This window comes from Fukomys damarensis, unplaced genomic scaffold, assembly GCF_012274545.1.
Source record: "Fukomys damarensis isolate Sample0158 unplaced genomic scaffold, DMR_v1.0_HiC HiC_scaffold_16, whole genome shotgun sequence".
Lineage (NCBI taxonomy): Eukaryota > Metazoa > Chordata > Mammalia > Rodentia > Bathyergidae > Fukomys > Fukomys damarensis.
The window spans coordinates 36061294-36072913 of NW_022900928.1; the positions used below are offsets into that span (position 1 = coordinate 36061294).

The 11620-nt window shown below is 45.2% G+C and overlaps 1 long non-coding RNA gene across 1 annotated transcript in view; it reads left to right on the forward strand.

Annotated features, from left to right (window-relative positions):
- The window catches only part of LOC104866713, a 26745-nt gene extending 17555 nt beyond the window's left edge, over positions 1-9190 (forward strand). The window contains exons 3-4 of the long non-coding RNA XR_781513.2: positions 766-845; positions 8777-9190. This is a non-coding gene — a long non-coding RNA (uncharacterized LOC104866713). The remainder of the gene's footprint in view (positions 1-765; positions 846-8776) is intronic.
- The last annotated feature ends 2430 nt before the right edge of the window (positions 9191-11620 follow it).

Sequence of the window (11620 nt, forward strand, 5' to 3'; positions counted from 1 at the left end):
TTATAAAAAAAAAAAAAAAAAAAAAAAAAAAAAAAAAGGCAGATGGGTATTATGGTAATTAAAATGTTGAATTTTTAAAAAAGGATAATTGTCACACTTTGTGGTTTTTTTATTCTATCACAAACATTTGAAACTTCTTTTATCAGGGTACAAATATCTATAAAGAAAACTGCAGATCAGAAGATCCCAAATAAGAACCACACAAGAGCCTCACAGTTGTAATCCATAAAATAGAGGCAGCAGGAAGTGTTGGGGAGCACTGTTGGGGAGAGAGTAGGCACAGGCCTCTGAGGGCCTCTGTGTGTGCTGTGATATCTCCCTGACACCGGGCTGCCACAGACAGAGGGCTCATAGGAGAGACTTTGTAGCTATGGCAAGTTAGCTTAACAGCTTGGCTTTAGCTTTGCACTCATAAAATTGGAATCATTACTATGGGCGCTCCAGAAGTCTGGCTGAGCAAGGTGCGCCACACTAAAGTCCAGTAGCAAACTACAGGTCACCAAAAAGGCATGCAAGCTGCCTGAACCAGTGTGTAGAGCGCCTCCTTGGCCACGCTCCTTGCGCCCTCTAGTTCCCTAACAACTGATGACTCTCTGGACTCAGCCAGTCTCTGTATGCCACCCATATCTTCTCTGTTCATCTCCTCCCCCATGCAAACTAGGCCCACGCTCTATATCCCGTAACGTGACACAATAAAGCGGAAGTGATTCTCTGAAATCCTGCCTGGAGTTGGTCTTGTCTCCATGCCTCACCCTCTCTCCACAGGTCTCAAAAACTGACACCAAAAACTACATCTGGTGCCTAACGTGAGCCTGCTGGAGGGCAATCCACAGTGTTTCTGACAGGTGAGTGAACCCGATTACCAGGATGGGGAATCTTTCCTCTCATCAGCGAGAGTCACAACTCAAGCTCCTCCAAGAGCTTTTGCAATCCGGAGGCCTCCACCTGTCTAGCAGTCAGGCTCATCACTTCTGGGATGCTGTTGTAGCCACATCCCCATGGATCAAAGCAGCCCATAGTTTTGATAAAGATATTTGGGATAGCGTCACAAATAACCCCTAACGAGCCAAGATTCGTGGTGAGGTTCAGCTTCCTCTGTGCTTTTTTCCTATTGTTACCGCCCTTGTACATTGCTTTGGTGGGCCAGAAAAGAACAGATCTCGGGCCCTCGTGGCTGATGCCCCACCAAATCCTGATCCCCAAGATGGTGACACCTTGTGCTCCCCAGAAAAGATAGCAGAGGCATCTCCATTTCCGCATTCTTCCCCCTGTGAGCCCTCTGCCCAGCCGGAGGGACAAGCTTCCTGATTCCGGTGAGGTCACCAAAGTCCCTCCCCAAAACCACCTCAAAAAGGGAAGTTGACATCTTCCCGACCTCCCCCTCCGGTGCCTGCCTCTTCTGAGGAGGATATGCGTCATCTGCCCCCATATGGGGTGCCTCCATCTTACCACTCCCAGAAGGGTGATGATTCAGACTTGGACTCTAGCCAGGGTTTGGATAGAGAAGATGAGACCCCCTCCTGATTGTGTATCCAGTTATGCCTCCAAGACCAACCTCCAAGGACACCTCGCGGGAGTCAGGGCCTTCCCTGCAAACCCACAGCAAACAGTCCAAAATTCATTGCCCTGGTATCCCCACTCCCCTAAGATTTGGAAGGATTTTCGTGAGGCAGTCACAGAACACGGTCCTCACAGCCCATATGTCCTACAGTTGCTAGATGACTTTGCCTTCTCCTTTAATTGTCCTCAGGACTGGCTTGATTTGTCTCTCACCTGTCTTGCCCCTGGAGATTTTCTGCTATTTAAGGCCTTATTTATTTATTTTTCTCACTGAGTTTATTGGTACATTTTAGGTATACAGTACTGTTACATTCATCTTTGGGATCTTGTACCTTTATATGATAGGTCTTGGTTCTCATTTTTTCTCCTTAAGGCCTTATTTAAAGAACAATATGAACAACACGCAAATGTAATGGCACCAATAACATCGTGATTTTGCTTGATGCTCTCCAAGGGACCGGGCCATTCACTGCTGCTGTTGTAGAAGCTGCTGGTATTCAACCTTATTTTGATCAAGTCCACCAGTGTGCTGTCATGGCTTGGCACAAATTGCCAGTCTCTTCCAGGCCCATTCTAAAAAAGCTGATACAATAGGGCTGGGGATTTAGCTCAGCGGTTCGGTGGCCTGCCTTGCAAGTGCAAGGACCCGAGTTCAATCCCTGGTACCAAAAAAACAAAAAACAAAAAAAATAAAAAATAAAAAAGCTGATACAATAGGGCTGGGGATTTAGCTCAGCGGTTCGGTGGCCTGCCTTGCAAGTGCAAGGACCCGAGTTCAATCCCTGGTACCAAAAAAACAAAAAACAAAAAAAATAAAAAATAAAAAAGCTGATACAAAAGACAGATGAATCCTTCCCAGACTCTTGCCAGTGAGTGACGGAGGCAGATGACTCCTAAAGTTGAGTTGCTGGAGGCTCGAGATGTGCTCACTAGAGAGCTTATCTTTGAGGGCTGTCACTCTGTGCTGTGATCACTCATAACCCCTCTAAACAATAAGCTGCTCGATGACTGGGTACTGGTCACCAAAGACCTTGGCACATTGGACTATAATACCAAAACCCTAACCACTGCCCTTGCTGGTGCTTTTGCTGCAGCAACAGCCCTCCATCCCATGTCCCTCCTGTGGCCCCTGTGTTTTGGGGATGCAATAAGCTTGGACATGTTAGACGGGCCTCCCCTTCCACTGCCCCACAAAATTTACCTCCTGGTAACAGGCACTCATTACCAAGCACTCCTTGCCCTAGATGTGAGAAGGGCTATCATTGGAAAAAGACTCCAAATCCAAATATCACAAAGATGGTACCCTGTTACTCCTTTTACAGCCTTTAAACTCCAAAGGGGGCATCTCCCAGCCCCAACCCAAGGAAGTCCAGTTGGTACCTCCAATCATTTGGACTTAGATAATTCTGGTCCATGTACTGTCAATTGGACCACTCCCGTTGACACATTTAAGCCATGGCTAACATTGTTCTGTCCCGGCCGTAAATTCTGCATGCTCATTGACACTGGTGCAGATCGCATGATCATCCATGAGGAGGAGGTTCCCCCTGACTGGCCCCTGATTAATGGCCCGCCAATTCTGGTAGTCAGAGGCAAACACCCATCTAAAACCACTCAAAAGCTGATACCTTGGCCCCATCCTGATGGCCATCAAGGGACGTTTTTCCCCTTGATTATGCCTGATCTCTCCAATAACCTATTGGGACTAGACCTTCTAGAGCAGATGGATGCCATCATCAAATCAGATGACAGCATTCTGTGAGGACCTCCTATACAACAAGCCACCCCCCCAATTCTAAGGGCCGCTGTTTTATCCCTCAGTTTGCCTATCCAGCTTCAATGGCTCTCTGATACTCCCATCTGGGTAGAACAGTGGCCTCTGTCTTCTGTCAATTACAAACCCTGCAACAGTTAGTAGAGCAACAATCGAGTGCAGGACATATTGAACCTTCCACAAGCCCATGGAATACCCCTGTCTTTGTCATCCTAAAAAAAAGAAGGGAAGTCATTCCGCCTCCTCCATGATCCATGAGCTGTAAATTCATCTATGACGGACTTGGGTGTGCCTCAGGCAGGGATTTTCCTCCTATCTGCTATCTCTGTTTCCATGCATATCGCTTGCATCGATATTAAAGATTGTTTCTTTGCTGTCCCATTGCACCCTGTGGATAGATATAGGTTTGCTTTCTCAGTCCCCACTCTTAATAATAAGAGACCCTTCCCACACTTTCAGTGGAAAGTCCTTCCACAAGGGATGAAAAATAGCCCTGCGATCTGCCAGTTGATTCTTTCCTCATCACTTGCCAATATTAATCTTTCCCCTTCTCACAAACTCTATATGTATATGGATGATTTATTATTAGCTTCCCCCAATCCCACTGACCTCGAAGTCTTTGTTGAGAAGATGATTGCTGCCCTAAAGATTGCTGGCTTTACTGTCCACCCAGTTAAGATCCAGAGACTCCTACCCATGTCGTTTTTAGGGCTTAAAATATCACTCTCCGAGGTCTCCACAGTCATCCCAACTATTCCAACCGTCTCCCTTGCATGGCTCCAACAGATCCTAGGACAGCTTAATTGGGTATGCTCATGGTTACAGATCCCCACTGCTACTTTAACCCTCCTGTTTGACCTTCTTAGTGATATGGACCACTGCTCCATTCACACCCTTACTCCTGGAGCTATACAGGCTCTCCGTATGGTTAATGCTGCCCTCCACAATGCTGTGCTTCATAGATATAACCCCAAATCACCTCTCATTGGTCTAATTTTACATCACTTTCTGGGAGCCCCACTTGCTTGCCTCTGGCAAAGTCAGGGTCCCATTGAGTGGCTTCCTTGGGCCTCCTCCTATACAAACAAAAAGGTCACCAACCTTTTGTCCATCATCAGCATGTTGATAATCACAAAAGAGCACTTCAGGTGTTTGGACAGGAACCTTCCGCCCTCATTGTTCCTTTAAACTAAGAAAATATCCCCCACCTACTGTCCTCTGATCTGAATTTCGCTTCTGTGGTTGCAGGCTTCCCAGGTGCCATTGGCAGTCACTATCCCAAACATCCACTCCTAAAGGGCCTGTCTTTGTTGCCAATAGATTTTTGTAAACCTGGTCCAAACACAAGCCATTGCCCAAGTCCCATCTGTGTTTCAGTACTTTACAGGGCAATTCTAAAGATCTGGCCAGAATGCCCATTAGATGCACTTTTACTTAAAACACAACAGCTATTACAGGCAGGAAGACACCCTTTATATGTTCAACACATCAGATCCCACTCTGGATTGCCGGGACCTATGGCCAAGGGCAATGGGATTATTGATAGGGTGGTCTCCTCCTAGAGGGCCACTCCTCTACAAGAGGTGTTCCAGCTACACAAGGTCTTTCACCAATCCACTTAGAGCCTCCACAAATTGTTCCCATCCTTATCTCTCCAACAAACAAAACAGATTGTACGCACCTGTGCCTCTTGTGGACCACTATTACCTTTGGGACCCCTATAACACCCAGGGGTCAGTCCATGCAGACTCAAGGGAAGTGGCCTATGGCTGGTAGAAGTGACTCACATATCCTCTTTCAGCAAACTCAAATATGTACATGTCACAATTGACACTTACTCTGCCCTTGCGTGTGCCACTGCACAGATGGGAGAAAACACCCACGATGTTATGTCTCATCTTTTCTGATGTTTCTCTAAAGACAGATAATGGCCTGGCCTACAGCTCCAGAAAATTTAAACAGTTCTGCTCTCATTGGAAAATTGAACATTGTACTGGCATTCCCTATAATCCATAGGCCCAAGGGATAGTGGAGCACTTTCGCAAAATGCTTAAGGAGATCTTACAAAAACAGGCACACTCAGCCCTGGCTCCTACCCCACATGAAAGATTAAACCTAACCCTCTTTACTCTCGATTTTCTAACCCTTTATAAAAATAGCCGGTTTCCAGCTCTTAGACACTGGGGGCCCCTTAAGGATGCTCAACAACACCCCATAGTAAACTGGAGGAACCCCATTACAAAACAGTGGTCAGGCCCCTATCCTCTAGGCACTGTTGGGGGAGGTTTCTCGTGTATCTTTCCACAGGATTCCCTCCAACTGATTTGGGTCCCCACATGCAATGTCAGACCCCATCTCACCGCTGACACCCCAGATGGCTAAGCTGTCCCTGAGAGGAGAGGATCCTTCACTCCGCTGATGCAAGCAATGCCAGACCCCAAAATCCAGCCCCCAGTGTGTCACTTGGGGTGCCATCAAAAGCCTGGTTCTCCAAGCCTTGAGGATGGCCCCTCGGGGAACCCCCAACCCTATTCCAGGCCCAATGCTGGTGGTCTCGATCTGTGCTGTGTTAACTGCCAATAGCACCACAGAGACGGTATGGTCTTTAATCCCAGACCCCCCCATCTTTGTTACAATTGATTGGAACAGTACCTTACCCCAAGTCTTTGGAAATAATACCCTGCTTCATCCCACATCTATTACAGGAGATGCTTCCCTAGCTGTTGTTCGATCGATTTGGAATACCACCCTGACCTCTGTCCCTTCTGTTTGTTTTACAAATAATGCCTCTGCTTCCTTCTGTGTGTACAGAGCAAAAACAGAAGCCGCTACTCTAAACAGACTTCTCACCTGGATTGATGCCCGATCCCAAACCCCCAATAAGACACTTCCTAGCCCCCCACCTCCCTTACTTATTTGCAGATATCAAGGACCCCTCCTGTCAATATTCCCCTCCACTCCCTGCCTTTTGATTTTTGTAGAACCGTTGCCCCCCTACAGATCTTTGCTGGAGTGATGATGAGTTGGTCTCCACTGAAGGGCATCAATATGTCTTCCCCACAAGAAGTATACCAGCCTCCCCTTCCCGGCACATACATCTCCTGTGGATTTCTCCCAAACTATGTTTGGAGCCCCTCAGTTCCACTTAATAGGATTCCAAAAACCGACAGAGTGGTCCCTTCTCTTCCTTGCGCTGGGAGCTAATGCTTCATTTAATGCAACCACATCATTCACACCATCTGACATCCTAATGCCACTCTACTGCCCTTCATCGCCTGCAGTTCCACCCCGTTCTTTTTTGTCGTGACAGAGACACCACTCCAGCAAAACACCTCCATCCGGTTGGTTTCCTGCGTCTCCCCTGATTTAATCAATCATTATGCTTTTTGGTAAATTTATATCAGCCGGACTCCTCTGGTGATCTGGCTGCTGACTGAGCTTAAATAAGAATGACTCAGTGCTGATCCCCTCTTCGATCTAATGCTACATCAGGCCCCGCTGTGATTTAGGAATATCAGCTATTGCCGCCACCACCATGGCTAATCAGGTCGCCACTGCCACCACTGTTAATGCCCTTGCAAAAAATACTTCTTTGGCTCTCCACCATAGTTCTGGGCTGTTTGAGGATGTTTGCCTTGCGATCTTAACTCTGCAGACACAGCTGGATATGCTCCAAGAAGATATCTTACTCCTAGAGACAAAATTGGCTACTCGCTGCCATGCAAATTTCTCCTCCATTTGTGATATGCCCTTTAGAGCACCTAGAGATAGATATGCTAACCTTAGCAATTCTATTTGGAAAACTTGGGATAATGGGTTTAGGACAAGATTAAGGGAATTAACTCAGGATGTTCTTTGTGTTAGTGAGACTCAAACACTCAGTGTGATTGATCTGACCCAAACCTGGGACACTATGGATTGGGGTTGCTAAGGGATGGGATGCCCTCTCAAATTGGGTAAAAATGTCCTATTAGGATTCCCCTATGTTTCTATTGCTGTTGCCCTGATTGTTTTGTGGGTTATAATTAGATTCGTCATGTAAGATCTCAAGCTTCAACAGCATATATGAATACAGTACTATTGGCTAAGGCCCTCAAATCAGAGGGAAAAGGGGGAACTACGGGTGCTCCAGAAGCCTGGCTGAGCAAGGTACGCCACACCAAAATCCAGCAGCAATCTATAGAACACTAAAAAGGCATGCAGGCTGCCTGAACCGATGTGTGGAGAGCCTCCTTGGCCACGCTCCTGGTGCCCTCTAGTTCCCTAACAACTGATGACTCTCTGCGCTCTGCCAATCTCCGTATGCCACCCGTATCTTTGTTCATCTCCTCCCCCATGCAAATTAGATACATGCTATATATCCTGTGACATGACACAATAAAGCAGAAGTGATTTTCTGAAATCCCCCCGGAGTTGGTCTTGTCTCCATGCCTCACCCTCTCTCCACAGGTCTCAAAAACTGACACCAAAAACTACAAATAATTTTTTAAAAAAAATCTATAGGTTCTGACTTTTCTTCAGTTGAGAAAAACATTGGATATAATCATAACTACTAAGATTTGTACATGTTATCTCATTACTGTCCTTCCCAGCAATTTGGCAAAATAAGGGCTCATGATGAGATAGCTATTAAGTGACTGAGTCTAGATTTGAACCTGTGTGTTTAGAATTCCATGAATAGTGCTCTTTCCCCCCTTTCACTTCAGGAAACATTTCCTTAATACCTAAAGATTAAGAAAGTGGAAATGCTGGTAGTAGCTGTGAATTCTTTTTTTTAATTATTTTTTGTTAATTCTTTAATTATCAAATATTTATGAAGCACCTACACTTGCCAGACCCTATAGTAAGAGGTACGTATACAATAAGAATCCTCATATAGCTAATAACAGTCCTGGAAGGCGCAAAGGTGTCCTTTATCTATGGCTAAAAAGAAGCATAAAGTAAATTTTTATTAGCTCATCATAATTATACAGGATAGTGAGTTTCAGTCTTACAGTTTAATATATGCCCACAACATACTTTGATAACATCCTCACTTCCCCACCCTTTTCCCTTCTTCCTCTGATCCCTTTTTTTAAATAGTTTCCCTTTTATGAAACTTCTTTTTATCTTTCTTAAATGTATACAGGCATATACAGTTTCCAGGATTTTCAGGTTCATATCTTATTGTGATCTTTATAATAAATGAGCAAAGAAATAGTGTGGACAATATTATCTATCCCATTTTCCTCTAAGGAAATGTAGCAGAACTTGAGTTTTCCTAGAGGATATCCAGTGCTCTTAGATTATACAGGGCAGCCTCTTGCTTTCAACAAAAAGCATAATTATTGTTGAAGTCATTCAAAAATTCTTTAGTTTGATTTCTTTGTGTGTGTGTGTGTATTTTTTGTGTGGTGTCAAGTAGCTTCAATGGCAATTTTCATTTTCCTTTGGCCTTTCTAGGTGTAGACATCTTTGGACTGAGGCTCACTCTGGTTTTATCTGAAGATTCTGGACATAGCTTCTGGGCTGGTGCTTCCTAACCCAGGTAATGGTAATGGGACCAACTGTCATGTTTCTCAGCAAAGTCACAGTATTTTGGGTAGGACACGCCACTAGCCCAGTTCAACCTGCGTCTAAATACATGGTGTCCAAAATGGACCATAATTTGTGGTCCACTCATTCAACCCACAGCCCTTTGCCAGGACTGGAAACTATGTAAAGAGGCATGAATGAATGGAGTCCACACTTGCTGAATTGCAACGAAGGGCACTAGGAGTTTTTGCCTAGAGGACACATGGTGGATGAGGGAGGAGGCAGTGAAAGTAAAACACTGATTTTATATTTACAATGTGCAAGGTACTATAATAGGCTCTGGCCCAAACCCTGAGGATCTACAGGAAGAGCTGCTGGTATTAGTCCTGGAGATCCAAAGGCAAAGAGCCTGGACTTTTTGAAGTTCAAGGTAGGAGATGAATGTGCCCCAGATGGGTGTCATGGGCAGGCCTGACAACAAAGTCTTCTGAATTTGTTCTGTCTGAACCCTTGTCTGACTGGGTGATGCTGCCCACATTGACAGTGGGTCTTCTTACATTCAGTCCATGCAGACTCCTGTGGCAGACCACCCAGTTGATTATACCCAAAGAGAGCTATAAACAGTGTAGGCTGTACAAAATTAACCCCATAATTGGTTTGTTTTAAGAAGTGAGTCTGACTGAATCCTGACTCAGAGCACTGTGGATGGTGTGCAGTTTACCATTCCCTCTCTGCCAGTGGCCCACAGCAGAGGCCAGAGAATAGCGCATGAAACTGTGAGGCTTAATATGAGGTAACATGGCTGTGAAGGTCAGGGTGACTTGCACAAATTCTGTTTGCAGAATTGAAACCTTCTTAACTAAAAAGACAAGGTTGTTAATTACAACCTATATCTAGTCTGTTATGTTCCTCACACCCAAATGCTTTGTCTCTTCTTTTACAAGCCTTGCCTGTGTCAGCAACTTACCTCTAACAACCACATGTAGTCCTCTCACCCCAATTTAACAGTGATTGTGTCACCAATAAATATCAGTGTTTCTGGCTGATCAGGGTCTTTGCTTCTTGCTCAGCACTGGCCATCCCATTTCCCCATCTCTTTTTCTTTAACTCTGTCTCTGAGTCTTATTCCTCATCTTGTGTTGTAGCACAAAGCAGGAGATCAGGGTCCTCTACAGAGGTAGCTGATAGGCTCCCATGCTGATCACCTCTGGAAACACTCCAAATAATGCTTTCCTAGGTTTCTAGGCATCCCTTAATCCAGTCAAGTTGAGTCCTAACATTAACCATCACAACCCTCACCAAGTCCAGGGTGAAACAGTGATTATTATCCTCATTGTACAGGTCAGAACATGGAGGCATAGACGTGCTGTAGATCTTATAATCTGCAAATGGTAGCTGGAGGCTGAACCATACTGTACATCCAGGCTGCAGCACCTGGGCACTGAGCTACTAACCACTGCACCTTTCTAAAGTCGAAAGAAGTGACTACCATGTGTCAAATACTGGCATGCATAGTCCATTTGATCCTCTGTCTTTCTCTGCAAGATACTGTCATTGCTGCCATTTTACAAGTGAGGAATGTGTGGCTTTGGGAGATGAAAGGATTTTCCCATCAGGTGCGTGTCCCAGGGTCTGTTCTTGGGCCCACTACCAGACCATCTCCCCTGTGCTATAGTTTAAAAGTTTGCCTCAGGGAACACAGACTACTTTTATACTACAAAAAAAGAGTATTGAAGCTGAGAAAATGCTTTTCCGCCTTTAACTTTTCTGCAGTGACCTTTCATCTGTGAGGGCAGACTGTGTTCGGCAGGAGTGGTCAGCATACTCTGTGATAGGGTTATCTGGGGAATGAGGTGCTCTTTCACTTTCTTCATTAACAGTTTTGTAATGTAGATCATGCACTGTGGAGAGCTCAACAGTGAAGTTTCTAGAGGCATCGGAAACCATCCACTGTTTCTGGTAAGGAGGCACTCTCAGAAGTCTGTCCTTCTGTATGTCCATAGGGGACATCTCAGAGAATGAAACATTTTTCTTCTTAATTATCCACGTGTATTGGGGCCGGTTGCCCTACTTGAAAATAGCATCAACTCTATCACTCAGTATTATCTCTTTTAGTTGTTGGTAATTGTCCCCAAGTGTTAGGAAAGCAGACCTAGATTCTGTGGCTTTTAGAGCTGGATGAGGAGAGGCCAACTGGATCAATTCCTTAGCTTTACAAGCGAGGAAAGCTGAGGATGCTGAGGAAATGGAGCAGCTATCACTTGTTCCTTACAGTGTCATTCCTGGTTCTTTCTGCTACCAATACATTTAGCTCTCCTAGGCCACCTCCTTTTAAGAGATGTTGAGGGCTGGGCATATAGCTTAGTGGTAGAGTGCACACTTTGCCTGAATGAGGCCCTAGCTTCAAACCCAAGCACAAGAAATATATAGGAAGACAAGAAAGAAAGAAGGAAGGAAGGAAAGAAAGAAAAAAAGAAAAGGAAAAAGGAAAGGAAGGAAGAAAGAGAGAGGAAAAGCAAGCAAGCAAACTGGGCATGGTGACATCACCGATAATCCCAGTACTGTGCAGAGCTGAAGCAGAAAGATCCTAAATTCTACCCAGTTTGGACAGTTTAAGGACTTAGCAAGACCCTCTCTCAAATTAAAAAAAAAGTAGAAAAGGGATGGGATGTAGCTTAGTGCCAAGCCCCTGGGTTCAATCTCTAGTACCCACCCACCACCCCACCCTCTGCACCAAAAGAGGAGTAGGGTGGGGAAGATAATGAAACAGAC